This window comes from Aplidium turbinatum, chromosome 6 (assembly GCF_918807975.1).
Source record: "Aplidium turbinatum chromosome 6, kaAplTurb1.1, whole genome shotgun sequence".
In the NCBI taxonomy this organism is placed as follows: Eukaryota; Metazoa; Chordata; class Ascidiacea; order Aplousobranchia; family Polyclinidae; genus Aplidium; species Aplidium turbinatum.
Window position 1 is genome coordinate 19,342,838 of NC_137477.1, and position 9,384 is coordinate 19,352,221.

A 9,384-nucleotide genomic window follows, 5' to 3' on the forward strand; every position below is an offset into this window, starting at 1 on the left:
CACCATCGGAAAATCTCCCTGTCCTTGCAGGCATCCAACCAGCTGAGCTTCGTCGCGAAGAAGCCATCCTGTCTCTCTCTCGTCGCGCTACGAACCCCAACCACTTGCTCTACTCAAGTCTCTACGAGTCTGTGAACGAGAAACCTCGGCGACTGAAATCGAGACACCCATTTGTACGTGCCGCACAACTCCTGATGAAAAGTGCTGAAGACCAATCCATCAGTGCGGCTACGTGGGCGGACCACCAATGGAGCTCGGAGTGGAAGAAGAACTCCTCAAGACTCCAAAGTTTCATCTCCGACATCAGCAACCACCCAACCGGAATGCATTTGCCAAGGAAGGCCTGGGTGCGGCTCAACCGCCTGCGTACTGGCGTCGGACTATTTCGCTTCAACATGCACAAATGGGGGATGGCTCCATCCGCGATCTGTGAGTGTGGCATGGAGGAACAAACCGTAGACCACACAATCTGTAACTGCGCCATCTACCATGCGCCAAATGGTGTGCGTGGTCTGCGTGAATTGGATGACGAATCAATTCAATGGCTGCTCGACACCTGCCCAAACATCTAGACCGCGTCGCCGCCACTGCCCAAGGGTGGTAAAAGGCAGAGCCCCTCGACCCTTGAAGTGGCGAAGAACAAGGTTCAAACGAAGAAGAAGAAGATCTTAAATGTTATCTCATATTGGGTTTTATGCAATTACTGCAGTGTTATGTAACAGAGCCTTCTGTTTAAGCCATTATGAATGAGCTATTTCTTTCTGAAATAAAAAAATTTAAACTCTTTTTCAAGATTTGTTGCTGAAAAAAATGGGCAAAAAAGGAGCTTTTTAGCTGTGGAGAGGTCAAAAATTGTTATATTAAAGGAAGAAGGGTACTCAGAAAGAAAAATATCCGAAAGACTAAAGTTCAGCAAGACAGCAGTCCATCAGGCAATAGTTAAATTTAAAAAATTTGGGAGTTTAGTGGACTTGAAAAAGGGTGGTAGACCCAGGGTTACCAGTCCAAGAGATGACCGTGTGATGAGGAGGATGGTAGTGCGCTCACCCACGTGCTCCAGTAAAAAAAAATAGATCGGATTTGTTGTGTAAAGGTACAAATGTAAGTACATCTACCATAAAAAGCCGTCTTAGTGATGAATTTGGCCTCAAAGCACGTGGGTGAGCACACTACCATCCTCCTCATCACATGGTCATCTCTGGGATTAGTAACCCTGGGTCTACCACCCTTTTTCAAGTCCACTAAACTTCCAAATTTTTTAAATTTAACTATTGCCTGATGGACTGCTGTCTTGCTGAACTTTAGTCTTTCGGATAATTTTCTTTCTGAGTACCGTTCTTCCTTTGATATAACAATTTTTGACTTCTCCACAGCTGAAAAGCTCCTTTTTTTGCCCATTTTTTTCAGCAACAAATCTTGAAAAAGAGTTTAAATTTTATTTATTTCTGAAAGAAATAGCTCATTCATAATGACTTAAACAGAAGGCTCTACTACATAATACTGCAGTAACGGCATAAAACCCAATATGACATAACATTTAAAATGATTTCCATAGATTATTGTAAGAATCCAAAATTTTGACAGGTGGTCTTAAACTTTTGAGCGAGACTGTATATACAGAAATAACATGCACTTCCAGTCTTCCACTGTGATTAATTACTGACAACAGAATGTACATCCGGGATACTTGCCAGGGTTGCCATAAGATAATCTGGTAACCGGTCATAAGCATAACATATAATAATCACATTTCAATACACTACATCCCTTCCTTCTCGGTTTAAAACGTAGTTTTCAAAGGTATTACTTCTTTTGATAAATACCAATTTTACATTAAATGTTCATAACAGGGGATGAAAACCATGAGCACTTGAACCAATAAGAATCATTATCATTAGGTTTCGATTACGTATAAGCATCATTCCTGCAATCAATGGTATACACAGATTAACCTATAAGTACCAATATTTACTGTCAAAAGCAATATAGCCATACCCAAAAGATCATGATTAACACGTTTGCTTCCACTTTTCACACTTTGAACTTGAAATTGTAGTGGCGAACAATTAAATAGATTACCACTTAATTGACATGACGTTAAAACAAATAGACAATAGACATGCATTCCAAAGCTAGTCTTTATAACGAAAGAACAAAAGGAATCATCAGCATACAAGTCTGCATTCTTAATAGTTACTTCAGGTTACATAATCATTAAAGCGAGCAGGTTTACTGACATTACGTGTCGGACGAATACGTACAGGTATTGAGGACTCATTCAAATCAGCGTTCACGGTCATGTCCGCAGGAGGTGAGTTTACATTTTCATCACTGGTGTTCAATTTTTTAAAAAACGACAAATTTCGTGTCAATTGAACCCCTTCATTGTTTTGTACTGTCACTTCCCCCCTTTCCTTCCTAACTACCTGTTGGGTAGCGCTATCAAAATTTGCAGAAAGTTTAGTCGATTTTTGACTTATAACCAAAACTTTATCTCCAACCCGAATATCTGAGTCGACAGCTCGTTGCTTAAAGTCAGTATATAGTTTACCGTCTGTTTTACCCTTCCAGTCTCTGTGTCGAATTCCTTCATCAAAAATCTTAGGTTCTCGGCACAGTTCAGGTAATTTAGATTTCATTTCTCTGCGAAACATCATATAATAAGGAGTAGAACCTGTAGAAACTTGCGGAGTTGAACGATATGCCATTAGAAATTTGTTGATCTCATAGCGCCAATCTTTCTTTTCAACTCGAGCAACTTTGATTGCCTTTAACAATGTTCGATTTTGTCGTTCCACCTCACCGTTTGCTTGAGGCCATAATGGTGTTGTTTTGCGGTGTATTACTCCATATTCTTCTAGAAAATTCTCAAAATCATTCGATACAAATTGTGGACCATTATCAGTTCGCAATGAGTAATTAAGGTACTCCAAACCTTGAAAACATGGGCAGAATCGCTTGAATCAATTTTTCGCTTGTGATTGATTTCAAGATTGCAATTTCGTAAAAACGACTAAAGTAATCTACCACTACCAAAATGTTCTCACCACTTGGTAATGGACCAAGAATATCTGCCGCACAATCTTGCCAAAGCCCACTTGGTGGCAATACCCGAGCAATTGGTTCTGGTCTGCACAAGTCACTGGTGACTTGACATTCGTGACAAAGTTTACACATCTTTTCTGCATCAGCATCGATCTTTGGCCACCACACCTTTGTGCGTAATCGATTCTTTGTCTTGACAATGCCTTGGTAACCCTCGTGTGCCAAATTGAGCACTTTTTCACGCAATGTAGCAGGTATAACGAGTTTTATCCCTCTGAGCAACAAGTTTCCATATGTACACAGTTCATTTTTTACATGCAAAAAGCTTGTGTCTGTACACTTGGACCAATTTCCTGAATGAATATAGTCCCTAATTTGTGACAACTGTGGATCAGCAGCTGATTCTTGTTCAAGTTTTTTTGTAGATAAAGCGACTGGCATACTTTGCAGAACAATAGATCTCACATAATCATATGGTTCTTTCAAATCTTTGCTTTCTTCATAGGGCTTTTTATTTAGCCTTGACATTGCATCAGCAATGTTAGTTTTCCCTGGACGATAGATAACACTAAAATCAAACGATTGTAAACGCAATACCCAGCGTTCTATTCTTGCTGATGGTCTTGATTTCTTTGTGTAAATATATTGCAGGTGCTTATGATCTGTTTCAAGTTCAAAATGTCTTCCAAATACATACAAATTGAATCTTTCACAAGACCAAACCAACCCTAGAGCTTCTTTTTCCGTTTGGCTGTACTTCTTTTCCACATCAGACAAACTTCGAGATGCATAAGAAATGACTCTCCACACTTCATCTTGTAACTGAGTCAACACAGCACCTAGACCAACTGGAGATGCATCTGTCACAATTCTTGTCTTACAGTCATTCCGATAATATGCCAATGTATCAGCCTTTGTGATCGCTGCTTTTAATTTCAAAAATGCATCTTGGTGTGCTTTATGCCATTCAAACTTTGCAGTCTTTTTGGTCAAGTCTAGTATAGGCCTTGCAATGGTTGCTAAATTTGGGATAAACTTAGCTGAAAACTGAACAAGACCCATGAATGATCTGACTTCACTAGCTGAAGTTGGAGGTTGTGCTTTTTGAATAGCTGCAATTTTCTCTGCACTGGGACCTACCCCTTGTTGGTGCAAGTCATGTCCAAAAAATGTAAGCTTTGACATTCTAAACTGACATTTTGTTTTATTCAAAGTCAATCCAGATTTTAACAACTTTTCCAGTTCCACATGTAATCGACTGTCATGTTCTGTCCTATCTTTTCCATAAATGACAATGTCATCTGCAATGTTAGCAACACCATCGCAGTTCTTCAATAAATCCCAAATGATGTTCTGATATTTTTCAGGAGCAGAACTCAGTTCAAACATTAGCCTTTTCTATTTGAATACAAGGTAAGTGCTCACGAGCCTTATTCACTGCGAACGATTATCTGCAACTTGGTGGCCTTGGAGACATTGCTGCCAAAAAGCGTTTAACAAGCAAGCCTTGCTTTCCTCGCTAGAGCGAGCGAGTGAAAGCGACACCGGCCTAACTTTTACCAGCCTTTTTAGATTTTTTTTAAAGTCAGTTAGATAAATAAATAACTAGAAAGTTTAGAAAATAGCCTAAGTCAGCTAGATCAGTGGCCCCCTGATGGGAACCACTGATCTAGGCGAGTAGTTAGCTTTTTTTCCCTCCCTAGATTTTTTTTTGGAATCAGCCTTTTCCCCTTAAGGGAATTAGTTGATTGCCACGTAGAAAGATCAGGTGAGAATAGCCAGTTAGCTACAGCGAGTCTAGACAGTACGTGACCAGCTTTTAGGGTGTGGTCAAGACAGAATTTAGCTGAACTTTCCTTCAGAAGGAAGGTTTGAAACTGTTAAAGCTTGAATTTCGGTAAGTCCTTTTGAATTTATTTCATACTTACCTAAATAAACATCCTTAAACAATACTTACTTCATGATGGGCGATTCTAAGGCCAATGAATTCAAGTATCAAAGAACCTTGGTTGTGCAAGCATCCAGCCAGACCTGGCTTGATGTAAGCACTTTCATCAGTTTCTTTATGCAAGATGGCTTCCTTGCAAAGTATGGAAAGGAGCTAAAAGCTGTGCGTGCCAAGAGCCTGCGGCAGCACATTTTCACCGTCACGTTCTCAGCTTCTGAGAACGAAACAAAATCCTTGTTGATGGAACAGCTGGCGCTAGACCATCAGTCACCCGTGACCTATACACACAAGGAAGTAGATTACGTGATCAAAGTATGGCGACCGATGCCACCATGCGACGTGATCACATTATATCCAGTGCCGGGCGAGTGGCATCTGGATTTAATTAATGAGTTTGCTTGCCAAGCAAACTGGGGAAATGTTTACCAGATGGTTAAAGGTAAACACAAGCAGCACCCCACCATCTGCAACGAGTTTCTGCATGTGTACCTGCAGAACACTAAACTCGCTAACATCCCAGAGAAAGTGCAGATGTTTGGTGAGTGGATATCCATCACCAAGCCTGGAGAGGGACATTTGCCACTCTGCCAAATATGCAAAGTCCGGGGCCACCTAACTTCCAAATGCCCCACGAAGCCGAAGAAGACCCAGGTCAACCCACCTCGAGACCGGGAGTCCAAGGCCGACCCACCCCGAGACCGGGCGCCTAGACAACCCAGGAAACAAGGACGCTCGAGAGAATCCATAAACAGAAGCAACGAACTCTTCTGCCAAAGATCAGAGGCCGCTTTCCTTGCGAGACAGGCCGAGAAGTCCAGACCGCGTTTTGCTGCATCCAGACCAAAAAAAACGTATGTGTCAGATTCGTCGCCAACCAGGCAGCAGCTCGCCTGTCATGTGTGCCAATCAACAGGCCGACACAAACCTGGTTGCAATGCAAGAGAAAAGTTCAGGGAAAAGAGTAGGAAGAGAAAGAACCCCCCCACGAGCGACGATGGCTTTATCACCGTGGGCAAAGGAGGGAAACACAACCCCAAAACCTCCATGCGCAGCATCTTCTCATCAGATGCTGAGATAGTGGATAAGCCCATGTCCAACACAGAGTCCAAGACATCGACTCCAAAAGAACCCTTGCTAAAGCGGAGATCGATTGCCCAACCAGCATCTCCCAGGACGACGAATCTCAGAGACCACGACGCATCCCACGCCAGCTCCAAGGATGCGTCGGTCTCAGTTGATAATGACAACTCGTCAACTGACTCGGAGTCCGTTTCTTCGAGAGAGTCTACGCGGGCTGAACTGACCGGGACCTCTCCTCTCCATCGAAATGTCTTCAGCTCGGTGGGTGAGCTCACGGACTCAGACGGCGTCCCAGCCAACTACACGGTCTAGTCCAAAACTCTTAAACTTTAATCTGCTTTTTCTCTATCTATAATCATGTTCACAGATACGGAGAGTGACGATTCGGACGCCGGACTGGGCAACCTCAAGGTTGGCTCAATGAACATCAACGGAATATCCAAGAAATTGCGAGATGTCAAACAGTTCTTTACATCTCACAGACTCTCTGTACTGGCAATTCAGGAAACACACAGAATCCCCACCGATCAACTCGAGACGTGGGCTCAACACAACAATTACATAACATACGCGAACATTGAACCTGACAGAACCCACTTCCGTGCGGGGACAATTTTCGTCATGAAGAAAGACATACATGACAGATCCGAAATTACACACCACACCATAGTACAAAATCGAATACATCACCTCAACATCAAATGTGGTAAAAATAACATAAACATATTCAATGCATACCTTCCGCAGAGCAACGGAGAGAGAAAGTCATGTTTTGAACTGCTCTCCGAGGCTATGCTGGAATATGAACATCAACATGTGGTCTTACTTGGTGATTTTAACGTGATCCTTGATCCGTTGGACACTGCTAAGCCGCAATTTTTCTTCACTACACCGGATAAAACAGCACTTAGAACATTAATACATCATAACCAATTGACAGACATATTCAGACAAGAATATCCTTACAAAAGACTGTTCACGCGCCAAAACCACAACAGTAAGACCAGGATAGATAGAATATACATAAATGAACATGCACTTGAAAATTATCATAACATCAAACATGAATACTTCACATCATCAGACCACTGCACATTACCAATAATTCATCTAAAATATCAACAACACACCAAATGGGGTGAATATTCATACAAAATCAATAACAGCATATTAGAATATGCTCACGTCATAACAGAGCTCGAAACGGCTTGGGAAAATTGGACCATAAACGTACCACAAATAGAACCACCAGACATGCTTATAAGGTGGGATCATGGCAAGAAAATGTTGAAAAATCGACTGATTGAACTCTCGCAAGATGTCGCACTCAAGCGTAGAGAAGATTACAATCAAGCGAAAAATATGCTCCACACTCTGGACGCTCATCCAGACCACGTCCTGGAAGATCGTCGCCCGGAATTCTTGGAGAAAATCAACAACTTCTACGATTATAAAGCAGTCGGATCGCAAATCAGATCCAGAACTATCCCAACTAGCGATGAAGAGCCATCTAAAAGCTTCTTCAAAGCAGAGGAACAAAATTGTAAAAGTAGCTCTATCACTGAGATACACGACGCAAACAACACAACTCTCACCAAGAAAGAAGACATTCTCAAAGAAGTACACAGCTTCTACCACTCCCTATGGGGCATAGAAGACCACATCAACCCTCAAGAACAGAACAGTTACCTAAACATTCTGGGAGAGGCCAAAATTGAAGAAGACGCAGCTGAACAAGCAGAACAGCTCATAACTCTAAAAGAAGTAAAAACCGCCATCGATTCTCTTAACAAGGATTCTGCACCTGGATCAGATGGTCTCGGCTCATTATTCTACCAAAAATGCTGGCATTTCCTGAAACACGACATTCTAGAGATGCTTACAAATTGCTACTTGAGAAAAACAATGACTCCCTCAATGAGAGAAGCAAAAGTGAAGTTAATCTTTAAAAAAGGTGAAAAAGAAAAGCTCAAAAATTGGAGACCGATCTCTCTACTCAACACTGATTACAAGATCTTGAGTAAAATCCTCTCCAACAGACTCACACCCATGATCACAAACCTGATTTGTCCGAATCAGAAATGTGGACTGCCAAACCGCAGAATAGAGCATGTTACAATGAATATACAAGCTGCCCTGGAAGCTTCTCAAACACAACACAGGGACTTGTACGTCATGATAACTGACTTTGAAAAAGCTTTCGATAGAGTTAGTCACTCCTTCCTCTATGGAATCTTGAAGAAAATCGGAGTAAAACCAATAATGATGAATTACCTGTCATTAGTTTACCACAAAACAAAAAGCAAGATAGAAATCAATGGAGCTTTAACAAAACGAATAAACGTTAAAAGGGGCATACGACAGGGTTGTCTCCTCAGCATGCTCTATTTCATAATCTGTGCTGACGTTCTCACCCGACGCATAGAGAAAAACCATCTGATCAACGGTTTTCGCTTTTCCAAGCTGACAATCAAAATCCAGCAATATGCGGACGACACCACATTCATCACAAGAGACATTCCATCTCTCAAGGAAATCAACAAAGAACTAGCCATCTACCAGACGATGTCCGGCCAGAAAGTGAACCAGGGAAAGACCCAGATCCTGGCGTCCAAACCTGACCTGGCCCAAAGAGCTCAGCAACTCTTTCCAGAAGCTGCGATCTTGAACAACGTCAAGATCCTGGGCATCTGGCTAGGCACAAACAAAACACAACTTGACAAGATGAACTGGCAGACCGCCATCAAGAAAACTCAAACGATCGCCAACATCCACAAACCACGAAGACTCTCCCTCTATGGAAAGATCTCGATCATCAACACTCTCTTGGTACCCGTCACTTTGCATCTCAGTAGAGTGCTGATGCCAACGAAACAACACATCAAAGAACTAAACAAAATCCTCTTCGACTTCCTCTGGTATCCTTCACCATTCGAACAGCTCCAGAGAAGCAAGACGTTTCCTCCTGTCAAAGATGGAGGCATCAACATGGTGGACATCCAATCAAAATTTCAAACAAGCCGCATCGACAGAATTCGCCACCTCTTCTCACTAGAAGACGCCACCGAAATCTGGCACGAATGGGCCATGTTCAATTTGAGTTACAGAATGAGACACATCAATCCTCATCTGTTCTCCAACAGCATTCCGCATGCCCCAATTCCAAACGAAATGTATGCGGACATCTTCAAGTCCTTTTGCAAACTCAAAGGCTTGAAACACGACTGGGAAAATACTTCCTACAAAAATATCTACATCAATCTGAAAACGCAAAATGAAAAGAAAATTGACAAGATCGATGAAAACGGAAA